The 17,461-nt window shown below is 47.9% G+C and overlaps 1 protein-coding gene across 2 annotated transcripts in view; it reads right to left on the bottom strand.

The window, feature by feature from the left end:
* Positions 1–17,461, bottom strand: part of LOC116989427 (myocyte-specific enhancer factor 2C-like) — a 76,549-nt gene that overhangs the window by 34,957 nt on the left and 24,131 nt on the right. Inside the window, exon 1 of one of the 2 annotated variants that reach the window (XM_033046796.1) lies at positions 4,565–4,576. The exons of the other annotated variant lie outside the window; for it this stretch is intronic. The gene's annotated coding sequence lies outside the window, so the exon portion shown is untranslated. Of the gene's footprint in view, positions 1–4,564; positions 4,577–17,461 lie in introns of those variants that run through there. 2 annotated transcript variants of the gene reach the window in all.

Raw genomic sequence — 17,461 nt, 5'->3', positions numbered from 1 at the left:
ATACTACCGCGGCACCACCTCCATGCCGCCCTTGTACTAAGCACTTTGGCTTTCACTATTACATTGACCAAGTATTACTGATAATTCATTCTTTACTGATCATTGTATACTTATCTTTGCGTTGTTGCATTAGTATTAGTACGGCTATAAAGCTGCAGCAAATAAGAATTTCATTGTTCCATTCCCGATGCATTCCCTGTGTGCTAACTCTGGACAAGATACAGCGCGGTTTCTGACGACACTGGGCCTGTTTAGATGAATGAGGAGGGACTTCACTGAAACTTACCAGACTGTGAAAGGCCAGGAGAGTGGGTGTACAGAGCACGTTTCCACTGGTGGCCATAACCTCAGAATAAAAGGACGTACCTTTAGAAAGGAGATGAGGAGGAATTTCTTTCGTCAGACAATGGTGAATCTACGGAATCTATTGTCACAAAAGGCTGTGGAGGTCAAGTCAATGGATATTTTTAAGTCGAAGATTGATAGGTTCTTTTAGTAAGGGTGTCATGGGTTATGGGGAGAAGGCAGGAGAGTGAGGTTGTGAGGGAAAGATAGATCAGCCACAATTGAATGGTGGAGTAGAATAGGTGATTGGCCAAATGGCCTAATTCTGCCCCTACAACTTATGAGCTTACAGTTAATTTGTTGCCGTTCACAAGCTGTGACGGTATCTAACCTGATCTGTCACTGCTCTGGGAGTGCTGAGGCTCAGTCTCAATGTTACAATCAAACGCACCAGTCCCCCTCATCTTGGCAACTACTTAGGAAAATCCGCCGTCGATGTGTATGTTTTGACTTCCCTTTGTCACGTTTTTTTTTCCTTGATAATTTCCTCTCTCCACTTTTAGATTGGAATCCGCTGAAGTAAACACATGGCGGTGTAATTACACTCATCGACCACGGTTCATTGTAGCGCCCAGCTCCATCAAACTCCAGCTCCCCAAAGATGTCTGGGCGGAATCTCCATTTGCCGTCCGTAATCCAATCCGGTAGTAACTGAATACATTTCAGTAGCACCTGTCCCATCTCAGCAGGTCCCAAATATTCTCCAGCAGGGAGGTGCTCAAGTGTTGTCCCTGGTGTAGCATGGCAACGTACACAGCAAGCTTCCGCAAGCAACAATGTTATACATGTTGAAACAAGGAACGGCAGATGCGGCTTTACAAAGGAATAGGCAGAGTGCTGGAGTAGCTAATTGAATCAGGCAGCATCTCAGGAGAACATGGACAGGTGACGTTTTGGGTCAGGACCCTTTGGAATGATCGGATTGTTCTCTTGTAATCATGGATTGATGTTTGAGTGTTAACTGGAGAGCACCCATCTGCGCTCCCCAAAAGAGGGGTGTGGGGGGACCCCAACTGAAGGAACGTTTGGGCTTTATTGTCTTCCAGTGAGGGAGGGCAGTGACTATCTGGGAGTGATGACTCTTTCTTCCCATGTAGGAGGTCAATGAGCCTGTGTCTGCTGGGAGTGATGGCTCTTTCAATAAACAATAGACAATAGGTGGAGGAGTAGGCCATTCAGCCCTTTGAGCCAGCACCGCCATTCAATGTGATCATGGCTGATCATCCCCAATCAGTACCCCGTTCCTGCCTTCTCTCCATATCCCTTGACTCCGCTATTTTTAAGAGCCCTATCTAGCTCTCTCTTGAAAGTATCCAGAGAACCGGCCTCCACTGCCCTCTGAGGCAGAGAATTCCACAGACTCACAACTGTGTTAAAAAGTGTTTCTTCATCTCCATTCGAAATGGATTACCCCTTATTCTTAAACTGTGGCCCCTGGTTCTGGACTCCCCCAACATCGGGAACATGTTTCCTGCCTCTAGTGTGTCCAAACCCTTTATAATCTTATATGTTTCAATGAGTTCTCCTCTCATCCTTCTAAATTCCAGAGTATACAAGCCCAGCTGCTCCATTCTCTCAGCATATGACAGTCCCACCATCCCAGGAATTAACCTTGTAAACCTACGCTGCACTCCCTCAACAGCAAGAATGTTCTTCCTCAAATTTGGAGACCAAAACTGCACACAATATTCCAGGTATGGTCTCACTAGGGCCCTGTACAACTGCAGAAGGACCTCTTTGCTCCTATACTCAACTCCTCTTGCTATGAAGGACAACATGCCATTCGCTTTCTTCACTGCCTGCTGTACCTGCATGCTTACTTTCATTCACTGATGAACAAGGACCTCCCCAGATCTCATTGTACTTACCAACTTGACACCATTTAGATAATAATCTGCCTTCCTGTTTATGCTTCCAAAGTGGATAATCTCACATTTATCCACATTAAACTGCATCTGCCATGCATCTGCCCACTCACCCAACCTGTCCATGTCACCCTGCATTCTCATAGCATCCTCCTCACAGTTCATACTGCCACCCAGCTTTGTGTCATCTGCAAATTTGCTAATGTTACTTTGAATCCCTTCATCTAAATCATTGATTTAGTTGAATCCCTTCATCTAAATCATTCACCCATTTTATAAATAGCTGTGGTCCCAGCACAGAGCCCTGCTCTGGAGCAGTACCCCAATAGTCACTGCCTGCCATTCTGAAAGGGACCCGTTAATCCCTACTCTTTGTTTCCTGTCTGCCAACCAATTTTCTATGCATGTCAGCACTCTACCCCCAATACCATGTGCCCTAATTTTGCCCACTAATCTCCAATGTGGGACCTTATCAAATGCCTCCAGGAAAGGAGGGCAGTGAGTGTTTGGCTGCTGGGACTGACGACTCTTCCATCAGAGGGACTAACGCTGGTGAAGTCAGAGGAGGCCCAGACCAGTGAGTTGCTTCAGGGAACGACAGCTGGAGTCTGGCCGGGATGTTTCTGTCCACCCACCGCTCCCGCCACCAAACAAATTGCAGGAGGAACTAGCTATTCCAGAGCCGAGGCGGAGAGTCTCACGGAAGCGAACGGGTGCCAAATGTTATAAATAACTGACGGCAAATAAATAAAATAATGGAGGCAACAAAAATAGAACTGAAAATTCCAGTGGGCCTTGGTAAAACAATACAGCGACCAGACTCCTGACAGGGGCTCCCAGGGGGACGAGTCCTACGCCGACTCTTATAGAAAGCAGAATAATGACTAACCGAGTGACCAAGCTAGGGACGAGAGTCTGGGCTTGGAGGCGAGGTCACTTACTCCATCAGCTATTAGTTTGAGCAGCTTATAACAGCTTGCCGGTAACTGGTGCTGACATTAAGGCAATTTGCAAAGTCACTCTTACCGTTTCTCTAAAGCTTCATTGCCACGGGGTGGCTAACAGATCAAGTCATTCACAGCTGCATCGCCACTCAACGTTTGACCCTGAGCCCCAACAGGAGAGAGAGGGACAGACAAATCAGCAGCACAGGCCAGTCAGCCCCTCTAGACTGCCTCACCGTTCTACAAGATCATGGCTGATCCACTGTAACTCCAGGTTTGTTACCACCCTCCGAACCCTGGCATCCTTTGCTCAACAAGCACCTAACGCCCCCCCCCCCCCACCATCTTATAAACATTCAAACACTACTTCTACTGCCCTCAAGGTAGGGAAATGTATAGATTATGTTGGCAAACCTCTACTTTAAAAAGTGAATCCTTGTTTCAGATCCTCCCGCAAGACAAAGTTGATCTTTGCATATTCACCCTGTCGAGAACCCATAATATTTCAATAAAGTCCCTGAAGCACTGGTGGATACAAGCCAAGCCTGAACAACCCTCCCACCAGCTAACCTCAAGAGAGAACTGCTCTAGAGCGATCAATCTTCATATGAACCAAAAATGGAACAATAAAATTCTTACTGGCAGCAGCATAACAGGTCTGTAAACACAGCACTCGTAGATAACATCATAAACAATACATTTGAAACTTTTATAAACAATTTCCAATGTCCTTGCTGCGGCTTGAGTTAAGGCAGAAGAGCTTGGTTGAGCTGAGGATTGTTGAGGCCAGATTTAGACATCCTGATGGTACTGGAACTGTGGAACCCCAAGTGTCTGTGCTCAATCATTCCTCACTGGCAAAAACACAGTTGACTTTGTAGAGAAGTTTGTTCTAACTGCATAGGGTTGGTTCAGCAGCAGTATTCCTGGCTCAGTGTTCAAGCCGCACTCCTCAGATTGGAACCCGATTCTAGACTGTGTTTCACTGCACTTGGAATTTGTTTTGTTTTTTTGCACTAGTATATGGGGTATTAGACTTTATAGATACAGCATGGAAACAGACCCTTCAGCCACTGAATCACCCGATACACTAACAAACCACCCCGTATCATACGCACTAGGACCATTTTACTGAAGCCAATTAACCTACAAACCTGTACTTCTTTACAGTGTGTGCGGAGGCCAGAGACCTGGAGAAAAACCACATGATCACAGGGAGAACGTACAAACTCCATACAAACAGCATCCGTTGTTAGGATCGAACCTGGATCTCTGGTGCTGCAAGGCAGCAACTTTACTGCTGCGCCACAAATTAATTTGTGCCATTTTTGTTTATTATCTATGCGTAGTGTGTTATAATCCTATTATGCTGCTGCAAGGAAGAATTTAATTGTTTCAATGCCGGGACACCTGACAATGAAACACTCTTGATTCCCCGTGTGCAGTTCTGGGGGAGTGCTACACTCCCAGAGGTGCTGCCTTTAAGGCCAGACACACCCTGGGGTAGACCCAAGATCCCAGGACATCATTCAGCGAACAGGGTCGTTTGCTCTGGGCCTCAGCTGATATTTAGCCCCTCATCCAGCCTGGGTCAGGGGCTGATGGCATTGCTGTGTGTGGAGATATATGATGGTCGATTGATGCTGAGCTCCCTCAATTAAGACAGTTTCTGCGCCTTGAAAATGTACTTCAGCGTAAGTACCCTCTATTCTTGCCATAGAGGGAGTACAGAGAAGGTTCACCAGACTGATTCCTGGGATGTCAGGACTTTCATATGAAGAAAGACTGGATAGACTCAGCTTGTACTTGCTAGAATTTAGACGATTGAGGGGGGATTTTATAGAAACTTACAAAATTCTTAAAGGGTTGGACAGGCTAGATGCAGGAAGATTGTTCCCGATGTTGGGGAAGTGCAGAACAAGGGGTCACAGTTTAAGGATAAGGGGGAAGTCTTTGAGAACCGAGATGAGAAAAACATTTTTCACACAGAGAGTGGTGAATCTCTGGAATTCTCTGCCACAGAAGGTAGTTGAGGCCAGTTCATTGGCTATATTTAAGAGGGAGTTAGATGTGGCCCTTGTGGCTAAAGGGATCAGGGGGTATGGAGAGAAGGCAGGTACAGGATACTGAGTTGGATGATCAGCCATGATCATATCGAATGGCGGTGCAGGCTCAAAGAGCCGAATGGTCTACTCCTGCACCTATTTTCTATGTTTCTATGTGCTTGGTGGATGGATGCTCTCTGAAGCAGAGGTTAGTGGATCCCTGGAACGGATGCTGGTGGAAGCAGATACGACGGTGGTGTTTAAGAGGCTTTTAGATAGGCACATGGAAGTGTAGGAAACTGAGGAATATGGATTATTTGAAGGCAGAGTTCATTTTAACTTGCCATTATGTTGGTCATGGACATTGTGGGCCGAAGGACCTGTTCCTGAGCTGGATTGTTCCACGTTCAGCCACCAATAAATCCAATCAGGAATTCTAGAGCATTGCTTTCCCCGGGAAGTGGGAAAACGTGGAGCTCATTCCCACAGGGAAGGGTCAGGATGAACAGGAGAGAGGCCAGTCGGAGGAAGGTGGATGGACAAATAGGAGAAGAATAAGGTGGCACGGTGAAGTAGTGGTAGAGCTACGGCCTTACAGCACCTGAGACCTGGGTTCGATCCTGACCAAGGGTGCTGTCTGTATAGAGTTTGTACGCTCTCCACGTGACCTGCGTGGGTTTTGTTTGAGATCTTCAGTTTCCTCTCACACTCTAAAGACCTGCAGGTTTGTAGGTTAATTGGCTTGGTATTAATGTAAAATTGTCCATAGTGTGCGTAGGGTAGTGTGAATGTGCGGGGATCGCTGGTCGGTGCGGACTCGGTGGGCTGAAGGTGCTGTTTACTAAACTAAACCTAAATGGACAGAGATGGCGATGGGGTGTATTGGGCAGAGATGGCTGGGTGGAATGAAACAGTAGCATGAAACAGAGGGACTAAATGTTCTGCATTGAAATGTTTAAAAAGATTTAGTGCTGAGGGAATGAATAGTAACCGGTCGGCGTGTGGGTTAGTTTGAGAGCAATGCAGGAGCTGTACATGGTGTAGGAGTACGCGGCGGCTGTAGACATGGGGCCGATGGAGTTCAGACAAACCTCAAGCCATCATCTCCTGATATGAAGGTCATTCATTTTGTCTGCTGCTAAATATAATTTCCTTTGCTCTGTTATTTCGGAGTCAAATGAGCCACTATTATAGAAAGTAGGGGTTATGTCTTGTCGGGTCCATGCTTCCAACTCTTTCATCTTTCCCCTTGGTTTGCCCGGCTTGAAGGAATGCTTCGCTCAGTGCCAGTCAAGGGACAGACACTTCACATCCTCCCAGGGTTGTGGAGGAAGGGAAAGCAGACACCAAAAAGGCACATTAAAGGGCAGGGTCAGTGGATGGCCGAGCCACTCCTTCCCCAACCATCCTATCAGTGTCACTACAAAGCATCTCTTTGAATCTGCAGCAACTCCAGAGCAACATCATCCCATCCTGAAGACACTGCAATATTAGGCAAGCGACATTATCAAAGACCCACACCACCCTGGCCACGCTCTCATCTCGCTGCTACCATCATGAAGAAGGTACAGGAGCTGGAGAACCGTGACCTCCAGGATCAAGAGCACTTCTTCCCGGCAACCATCAGCTTCCTGAACACGACACAACACCAACCTCAACTACGATCTTCTTTGGACTGCATCTTTGCTTACACTACAGACTTCAATCTTGCACTATTATAGTTACCTAGCATTATGGTTATAAACTTGTTGAATTTTTGATTATTATACATTATCTGTATGTTATTGAGTTTGCATGCCCGATAGGCTGCAACAAGTAAGAATTTCATTGTTCTCTTGTTGGTATACATTGACAATTAGACATTGTCTCTTGAGGATAGACCCATAACGCTGGAATAACTTAGCGGGTCAGGCAGCATCTCTGGAGAAAAGTAATAGGTGACGTTTCGGTGTCTAAGTACAATCATATGCAGAGCAGGAGCCTATCATTCCTCCGCTAACTCATTAAAGCATCTCTAGTTGCTCTCTAATGCTTCCTGGCAAACAGTCCTCACTTTCAAAAGTTGTTCAGATGCTGAATGAATGAATCTACCACCAATGTCTTCAGGAAGGACACTGGATGTGGGCAGCTCAGAGCAGGGAACGTGTCAACAATTTCATTCAATTCCTTCTGACACCTTTGCCTGTCCAAGTGTTTGAGCTCCGAGTGGAGGGAGCAGCACTTTGGCTGGTGGGAATGCTTGGGGGATGGGAGAGATCGGAACACTCCCGGGAACAGATCACACCATAGTTGGCAATGTCACAACTACCATCTGATCCAGTTTCTGCACCTGGCACAGAGCTGCCCGCTCACACACACCTGCCCAACTATCTTGCCTGGGGTTCCTGGAGGACTGTCCCACTTCCTGACAGAGTTGGGAGTGTCCCAGGGAGGGGGGCTGGGCCAGTTCCTGCGTAGCAGCCTGGAGCTGTGAACAAAACCCAGGCTATTCCCCAGTGACTGGGGAAAAGGGCAGAGGTCAGAGGCCCTCGAAACTTCCTACAGCTAAATTTAGGGCCTCGGAGACTGAAAATATGTTACTAGGAAAGGACATGCCTCAGTCAAACTCAGGCGCACTAACAATAACTCCCAACTGGGTGTTAGCAGGCTTGGTCAGGGGGCGAGGTTGGGGGGGTAGAAGGAGGTATTCTGCCCCTGGAGACCAACATAGGCTGATGGGTTACTCAGTGCTACTTATTGCTGCTTTCCCACACTCAAAAGGATTACCCCGCCTATGCTGGTCCTGATTTCAACAGCATTTCAACAGCATTTCCAGCCTGGTAGCAGTGTCACAAACAGGTGCTCCCTTTTCCTTGCAGATCTGACATTTAGACAGAGACATGAACGGACAGAGAATGAAGGAATGCGACCAAACGGAAGCAGATATGATTAGTTTAGATTGGCATCAAGGTGCCACAGCAGTAGAGTTGCCCCTGTCCCACTTAGGAAACCTGAACGGAAACCTCTGGAGACTTTGTGCCCCACCCAAGGTTTCCGTGCGGTTCCCGGAGGTTTTTGTCAGTCTCCCTACCTGCTTCCACTACCTGCAACCTCCGGCAACCACCTGCAACCGCACGAAAACCTTGGGTGGGGCGCAAAGTCTCCAGAGGTTTCCGTTCAGGTTTCCTAAGTGGGACAGGGGCATTACAGCGCCAGAGACCAGAGTTCGATCCTGACTATGGGTGCAGTCTGTACGGAGTTTGTGCGTTCTCCCCATGACCTGCGTGAGTTTTCCCCGGGAACTCTGGTTTCATCCCACACTCCAAAGACGTACAGGTTTGTAGATTAATTGGCGAGGTAAAATTGTAAATTGCCCCCAGTGTGTGTAGGATAGTGTTAATGTGTGGGGATCGCTGGTCGGCGCAGTCTCATGGGCTGAAGGGCCTGTTTCCGCGCTCGAAATCTCAAAACGGAACTAAACTAAACATTCCTCCATTCTTGACTCCAGCATTGTGTCTGTTACTGAACTCTCAAGCCAGAAGGATGATCTTTTCTGATTCCGCTCAACTCCACCCTTATCTCGACTGGAAGGCCACAATTAGATCGCTCCTCAATTTTCTCCATTCACAGTCTCAGAGGAGGGGGCAGCTGGTGCGGAGTTTCTCAGGAGCTCCTGACTGAAGTGGTCACAGGATGGTGATCCAAGGTATGAGGAGGACGGGGGCACCATCAGGGACGAGCTGGAAGGCACCATGGTGGGACATCTCTGGAACCGGGACAGGAGCGGAACAAAAGATCGGATCCACCGAGACACAAGGAACTGCAGATGCTGGAATTCGCGAGCAAAAGACAAAGTGCTGGAGTAACTCAGTGAGATCGGCAGCATCTGTGGAGGGAATGGACAGACAATATTTCAGGCCAGGACTCTTCTTCAGATTAGACTGAAAAAAGATCCCAACCTGAAACATCGCCTGTCCATTCCCTCCACAGGCACTGCCTCGCCTACCAAGTTACTCCAGCACTTTGTGTTTTGCAACAGTTCCATAGAATTCCAGCAGGGAAACAGGCCATTCACCCCACCACATCCTCGCCACCTACAGGGCACCCATCCAGTTTAATCCCATATTCCGTGAGTCGTGGGGAGTCTGAAACACGTTGCCAGGGCTGGTGGTGGAGGCAGATACGATAGTGGCGTTTAAGAGGTTTTTAGATGGGCACATGCTAGGGTAGGCAATGGATCACGTGCTGGCAGATGAGGTCAGTTTAACTTGGCATCATGTTTAGCAAAGGGCTCTATTATTCCATGTTCTATGGATTACCTGTAGGCTGGCTCCTGCACTGTGTGAACCAGAGGCATCGCTCACAAAGGGTGGTTGACAGGAGATAAACCATCAGGAACAATCCTGATGGAATGTATGCGCCGGGATGAATACAGCTCCATCCAGGACAAAGCAGCTTGCTTGCTTGGCACTCATTCACCACTCTAAACATTCTCCCCCACTCCACCTCCACCACCACCACCACCCCTACCACCAACACACAGTGACGGCAGTGTGCACCGTTTACAAAGTACATTGCAGATACTCCTCAGACGACCCTGCCTGCACCTCCTGCACACGTGGCCTTTGCTATCGTACAGGATGTGGTTTGCAAGCAGATGTGAACACCACCACCTGCACGTTCCCCTCCAGCTGCACACCAGCCCGACTTGGATATCCATCACCATTCCCACCACCGTCGCAGGGTGAAAACGCTGGATCTCTGCCCACCAGCCAATTCAACACCCCACTGCAGCGAGCGGTTCAAGGTGCCTCTCGTCTCTCACCTTCTCTGGGGCAACCAGAGAGGGGTGACAGATGCCAGCTTTTGAGTAAATGCACACAAAGCCAGCTGTCCAACGCTGCATTTGGTAGACTTACACAAGTGGAACGTCTCTGAATTTTTACTTGTCTTCAGCTCTTGCCCCTGTTGACTGTGGTTATATTTAGCCAGAGTCTGTGATCTAGGTTTATGAAAGGAAACACATAATTCCATTCCCACGACCCCTGTCACCCAGTCTGTCAGCTTACTGGGCAGCTTCTCGTTTGACGAAGGCGGCATTCTCTCCACCTCCCGTGCAGATGCAACCATCCCTCATAAGGACATCATCGTCGTTGGTGCATGCATGTATGGACCTCCTCACAAGGAAACCTGGATCACCTTCCCTCCCCACCCACCCCCCTCCACAATACCTCCTCCAACTCCGAGCCCTTCTGCTCAGATTTGACGGGCAGAGTCGGTGATGGGACAGGTTAGGGAGCGGTTGGTTGGTTGGTCTGAGCTTCCCACAGTCCCTGGGAATAAAAGTAACCAACACTCGCCAAGAGATCCAGCATTCCGTTCCCACCAGGATCTCAGCTGACACAGAATGTGTCCTCCCTCCATCTGACCTTCGGTCATTGTTACGGGGCTATGTTCAAAGCTGCTCTACCATTCACTGCCCCCTAAGAGGCAAACAGGAGGAGGCCATTTGGCCCAGTTAACCTTTTCTAACATTTGTTAAAGTCATGGCTGATCTGCCTCCGTTCTATTTCCCCACACTATCCCCACAACTCCAGACATTCAGAAATCTCTGATCTCCCTTTTGAACAAGCTCAGTGACAGAGTATCCCCCAACTCTCTGGAGTCCAAATTCCAAAGATTCATCCTCAAAAGGGTGGAAGTTCTCCTCATCCAGTTTTAATCCACTTTTTTCTGAGTCTGCGGCCCCTGTTCCGAGAATCCTCCGTTATGGAGAACTCCTCCCTGCAACTGGAAAGTCAGGAGAGCGCAGTTGCTGCCTGTTCTCTCGTCTCACTCAACAAGCATGCCATCCCGAGAAACAATCTTGTGATCCTTCTATTCTGTTCCTCTCAGTCTGGTATATCTGCTTTCAGGCCAGGAGACCAAAACTCTACACAATATTCCAGGAGCAAAATGCAAACTCTTGGAGGAACTCAGCGGGTTCAGCAGCATCGGAAGGGGCGGGTGGGGGTTTCAGTGATTTGAGCACAAGGACATCCAGGGTCCTTTGAAGATCAATTATTGATGCAGATTGAATCTGCGTGGTAGCTCACTGGTCATCTCCTACAACCAGTGTGAGATCCATGCAATCCCAACTCTTGACTTTCTGTCTGATAATTAATGCTCATTGCATGTCAATTTATTACCCCATGTCTATGTGCTCCAAACCTGTTGGCCATGCTCTTGTATGGGACCTGAGAAAGACTGAGAAAACAAGACAATGCTAAACACAATTCGAAAACAAGTCCACAGTGTTGCAAGAGGTGCTTCACAGTGCTGCGTTGCTGAGGTAGGATTAGGGTCGTGCCCGTTGGTTTAAGAACCTGATGATTGTAGGAAAGTAGCTGTTCCTGAAACTGTTGACTTCCAGCTTCAGGCTTTTGAATCTCCTGCCCAATGGTAACTGTGTGTAGAGGGTCTGGATGGTGGGGATCCTTAATAGATGCTGTCTTCTTAAGCATCGCCCCATGTAGATGTTTTCTACATGAGGAGGGCTGTGCCCATGATGGACTGGGCTGAGCCCACCGGTTTGGACTTTTTCAACAGAGCATCTGCTGGTTAGAGTATTTGGGGAACCTGCTAAATCTCTTCAAACTTCTCAGAAGGTAGAGGCACTGAATTACACCTTCTTCATGGTGCATCACCCAGATGGTGAAGCCCAGGAATTTGAAGCTGCTCACTCTCTCCACCATCGACCCACCAATGAAAACTGGAATGTGGTCTCTCAAATTCCCATTTCTGAAGTCAACAATTAGTTCCTTGGTTTTGTTAACATTGAGCGCGAGGTTGTTGTGGCACCACTCACCCAGGTGTTCAACCACCCTCTTGTACGTTGACCCACCACCACCTGCGATTCAGCCAAACCACCGCCAGGTTGTCGACGAGTTTATAGATGGCAATGGAACTGTGCTTAGTACCCAGTCCCGAGTGTAAAGAGTGTAAAGAGCGGAGCACGCTGCCCTAATGGTTAGTAAGGAGATGTTGCTCCCAATCTGCACTGGCTGAGCTCTGTCGGTGAGGAAGTCAAGGATGCAGTTGCCCAGGGAGGTACAGAGTCCCAGTGCTCGTATTCTGTCTTTATCAATCAATTACTTGGTCTTCCTTTGCAGAGTTACTAACTGCTCCTGATCGCCTGACCTCCAGTTACTTCGGGTAACTTTATAGCCCATTCCCTAATGGAATGCACATTGGTTCATCCACACTGGTTAAGCTCGAAATCAAGTTTGGCTGAAAAGCCCAACAGCCCAGGTAGCACGGTGGCACAGCGGTAGAGTTGCTGCCTTACAGCACCTAAGACCCAGGTTCGATCCTGACTACAGGTGCTGTCTGTAAGAAGTTTGTACGTTCTCCCCGTGACCTGCGTGGATTTTCTCCGGTTGCTTCAGTTTCTTCCCACACTCCAAAGATGTACAGGTTCATAGGTTAATTGGCTTAGTAAAATTGTAAATTGTCCCAAGATAGATACAAAATGCTGAAGTAACTCAGCGGGACAGGCGAGAAGGAATGTCTGACGTTTCGGATCGAGACCCTTCTTCATTTGTCCCTAATGTGCGTAGGATAGTGTTCGTGTGCGGGGATCGCTGGTCAGCGCAGACTCTGTGTTTCTGTGTTGTATCACTAAACTATACTAAACTAAAGCTGGCCAACATGCCTCAAACATTTGAAACGGCTGCTTGGTGAATACTAATTAGAACACAACGGTGTTTTATTACAAATGATTTAACCTGATCTGAAACTAGAATCTTAAATCTAATTAAGCAATTCTCAAAGGCATGAGGTGGGAGTTGGCGATGGCAGATGAGGAACCTACTTTAAAACATGCAATGGTTAACATTTCAAGAATTAATACTTAGTTTAAAAATGATATACCTTCAAGAGAAAAATATAGTCAGCTGCATCTATCAAGAGAAGTTAAAGATGGTATTGGATCAAAGGGAAAGAGTTATAACATTTTTAGAAAAGCCATTGCCTGGGTGATGAACAGTTCAGAATTGGGTCAAGGACAGTGTGAAGGAAACAGAATGGAGAACGTGTGGGAGGGGAACAAGAAACACGTGGAAATATATAGCCTGGTCCATAGAAACCAGCAATAGAATCAAACTGAAGATACACACAAAAATCTGGAGTAACTCAGCGGGACAGGCAGCATCTCTGGAGAAGGAATGGGTGACGTTTCGGGTCAAGACCCCTCTTCGGTCTGTCCCTTGTAGATGATGCCAGGGGGTACACTACTCGGGATATGGAAATAGCAGAGAAATAAGGCAATGCACAGAAAAATCTCGCAGAGACCAGAGAATGAGCTCACACTTGTTGTAACGTAGTGTTGGAAAAATTAGCGTGACTGATGGCCAAAAAATGTCTCGAGGTCGATCATCATCATTCGATGATACAGAAGGAAGCAACATTGAAGATAATGCAGGCGCAAGTTTCCATCTTTATCAGCCATAGAGATTCAATATAATGGCACTATTTCACAAAGGAAGCAAAGATGAAGACAGCAGCCAATGGCCCTAGTAATCCCAAATCACATGGATACCCAAGGACTAGGGCAATTATCGATCACGTTTAGATAGAGGAGATTAGTTACATTGGCATCATGTTCAGCACAGACATTGTGGGCCGATGGGCCGGTCCCTATGCTGTTCAATTCTATGAGCCAGATATCATTTCGTTTGTGGTGTTGATGTACAGACAACACCCTTGGTCAGGATTGAACCCGGGTCTCTGGCGCTGTAAGGCAACAACTCTACCAATGTGTCACTGTGCCACCAGTCTGTCCTGCCGTATCCCCTAAACACCGGTTACTGTGACGAGGTTGATGACTACACCAGGGGTCGGCAACCTATGGCCCCCGAGCCGAATGCGGCCCAAAACCCAAAATTATCCAGCCCGCAGGCATTTTTTTTTCCCCTTAATAATCCGGCCCGAGGCCGCGGCACCCAGGACGCCTGCACTGGCGGCCGCAATGGCGGAACCGCTGAACGCCGAGCAGTGCCAAGCGCGGACGAATGCCGAGCTCTGGCTTTACTGCATCCTGCGCAAAGCCGCCGGCATGGCCTCGCACCTTCTGTGTCTGGGCTTCACTGACGGGATCAAAGATCCGCTCTATGATCTTTGGTCGGGATCAGGGGTGTCAATAGGACGGGGGACGAGTGAGTATGAGTGGCATCCTCGAAGGGGTGGTATCCATGTGTACACGTGATAGGTGGGGCCCACCATCCGCTCACAGACATGCGCCTGGCCCCTATGCAGAACAAGTTTGCTGACCCCCTGCTCTACACCATCGGCTGGAGTTGACCTCTACCTCTGTGCCATCTCCCTGCACTAGCCCCACACCCAAATGCTAAGCCAGCGAGAGCTACATGATCATTGTACAAGATAAGGGATAAGTTGAGTTGAGTTTAGTTTATTGTCACATGTACCGAGGTACAATGAAAAGCTTTTGTTGCGTGCTAACCAGGCAGCGGAAATTTGGTTAAAAGTTGGAAGGTGAATGGGAGATTTAATGAACATTTCCAGGGCAGCAGCAGACAAAATAAAGAGAGAAATTTTCCCCATCGGCTCAACACGTCAGATATAGGGGTTAAGGTTTGGAATCTGAGGCTTGTATTTTGGGAGAGGATTTGAGAAACACATCCACACACACACACACACACACACACACACACACAGAGGATGGGACAAGATTCACCGATGCTGCTTGGGAACTAATCCAGACGTGGACAGAGCTCTCCGGGACGGGAGTCTGGGGAAGGGATTTGGGAAGGGTCTGGTTTAATGGGGGGGGGGGGGTCCATGCATTGGGGGACTGGAAGGAGTCTGCTCCAGCGGGCAGGTCCAACATCACTCAACTGTCTGGCAAGTCTGGTCAGTTTGGCTAGTGTTCAAACACCTGTCTCCAGGGAGAGATGCCTGCTGATACCAGTCATTGAAAACAGGAAGCAAGTGCTCAGCGAGTTACGGGTCAGACAAGGGGCGGGGGCAGAGTTTTGATCCAGAAATAGGCACAAAATGCTGGAGTAAATAAATGGGTCAGGCAGCATCACTGGAGAAAATGATAGGTGATGTTACGGTCAGTCTGAAGAAGGGACTAGACCCGAAACGTCAGTGTGAAGAAGGGTCCCCTCCTGAAACATTACCTATCCATTTTCTCCAGAAACGCTGCCTGACCTGCTGGGTGACTCCAGCATTTTGTGTCTATCTTTCCTATAAACCAGCATCTGCTGTTCCTTTTTTATTGCAGGAATGAAGCTCTGTTCTTGCCTGCTTCTGGCTGGTGATACAGATATTTACAGGAGTGATAGAATGAGAGGAGCAAAGAGGCAACGTTTGGGAGACACATGGGTAGGAATGGATCAAAACACAGACAAATGGGATTAATGTAGATAGGCATCGGTTCGGGACCGAGTCTGAAGGGTCCCGACCCAAAACCTCACCTACCCATGTTCTCCAGAGATGCTGCCTGACCTGTCAAGTTACTCCAGCACATTTTGTCTTTCTTTGTAAATCAGCATCTGCAGTTCCTTGTTTCAACATTATTCTACCTTTGCCATGCAGAAACACGCAGCACCTCCCCTCCACATCTGCAGAGGTAACAGCTGGACAACCAGAGGTTCACCGACACCCCAACGCCTGGCTGACGGCAGTAACGGTGGCTGTGACCAGAGGCAACGGCAAGCAGGCGTTTACTGAGACGACCTGTTGGAACACTCTCACATCAGGCTCGGTGAAAGTAATTAAAGAATATAAATGGTCAGAAACGCTGGGAAATACAAGCCGACCTCATGGTGACATCCCTGGTGGTTTGAAGGTAATGAAGGAAAGTCTCCGAATCCCAAAGCCCCGAGTATTGGCACCATCCAATTACTCCTGCCCTTCTCGACTTCTAATATTGTTGGCATGAGAGGCTTTATTGAGAAAACAATCCGACAACCATAATATCACAGGTAGAAGCCTCGGGCAATGTATAATTGACAAAGATCCCCGTGTACCTCAAATTAATGCCTCTTAGCACTCAATACTTCTTTATATCAGATGAGGAACTATTTCCTGTTTAAAAATGTCCATGTTAAATTCTGCAATATTCTGTTCCATGAATTCATAATCTATTGGTCAAAATGAATAAGTGAACAATTGAGGACATAGGCTAAAGGTGAGGGGGAAAGATTTAATGGGAACCTGAGGGGTAGCTTTTTTTTTTAACGCAAAGGGTAGTGGGTGTATGGTATGAGCTGCCAGAGAAGGTAGTTGAGGCAGATACTATTGTAACATTTAAGACACATTTGGACAGGTACATGGATAGAATAGGTTTAGAGGGTTATGGGCCAAGCACAGGCCAGTAGGACTAGCGTAGATGGTGCATATGGTTGGCACGGGCAAATTGGGTCAAAGGGTCTGTTTTAGAACATTGACCAGTATAACAAAGGAACATAGCCTTTGGGCCACAAGGCTTGTGCCGAACATGATGCTAAATGAAACTGATCTCATCTGCCAGTACCTGATCCATATCCCTCTATTCCCTGCATTTCCATGTGCCTATCCAAAAGTCCTTCAAACGCCGTTATCGTATCAGGTTGTCCGGATGTGTTTGGAAACAGGAAACCGGGACCAGAGAGCTTGTTGCACCTTGCGATAGGATCCAGGCTGACCTTTTCCCCCAATCCCATCTTCCTGCCCCAACCCTCACTTCCTTCAGCATCCCAGAGAACGATATCTGTTGATGGTTCCAGGAATAGTGGGGGCGCCAGCAGGAAACCCACGGAAGACACCAGTTGGACTCGGAAATAATCTTAACTTTGCATTAATTACGCACGAGGGATTTGTTCAGCCGATGTGCAATAAATGTAATCAGTGGGCAGAACAGCTCAGAGGAGGGCTTACTGATTCACCCTAATCTCATCCTGTTGAGCGGAGGGAGAACCCACACCTGCCCACATTCCATGGGGTACATTGTCATAGGACACGCACAAGAACAGCCCTTTGAATCACTATGTCCATTCCGAACATGATGGCCAAGCTAAACTAATGTTCTCTGCCTGCATGTGATCCATATCCCTCCATTCCCTGCATATCCATGTGCCTATCTAAAAGCCTCTTAAATACTACTATTGTATCTGCCTCCCCCATCACTCCTGCAGTACTTTCCAGCCACTTACCACCCACCCTCTGTGTAAACTAAATTGCTACCCCTGTAGAAAATCCCCTCTAATCCAGGCAACATTCTGCACCCTCTCCAAAGCCT

This window comes from Amblyraja radiata, chromosome 29 (assembly GCF_010909765.2).
Source record: "Amblyraja radiata isolate CabotCenter1 chromosome 29, sAmbRad1.1.pri, whole genome shotgun sequence".
In the NCBI taxonomy this organism is placed as follows: Eukaryota; Metazoa; Chordata; class Chondrichthyes; order Rajiformes; family Rajidae; genus Amblyraja; species Amblyraja radiata.
This window is presented reverse-complemented; position numbering and strand designations above follow the sequence as displayed.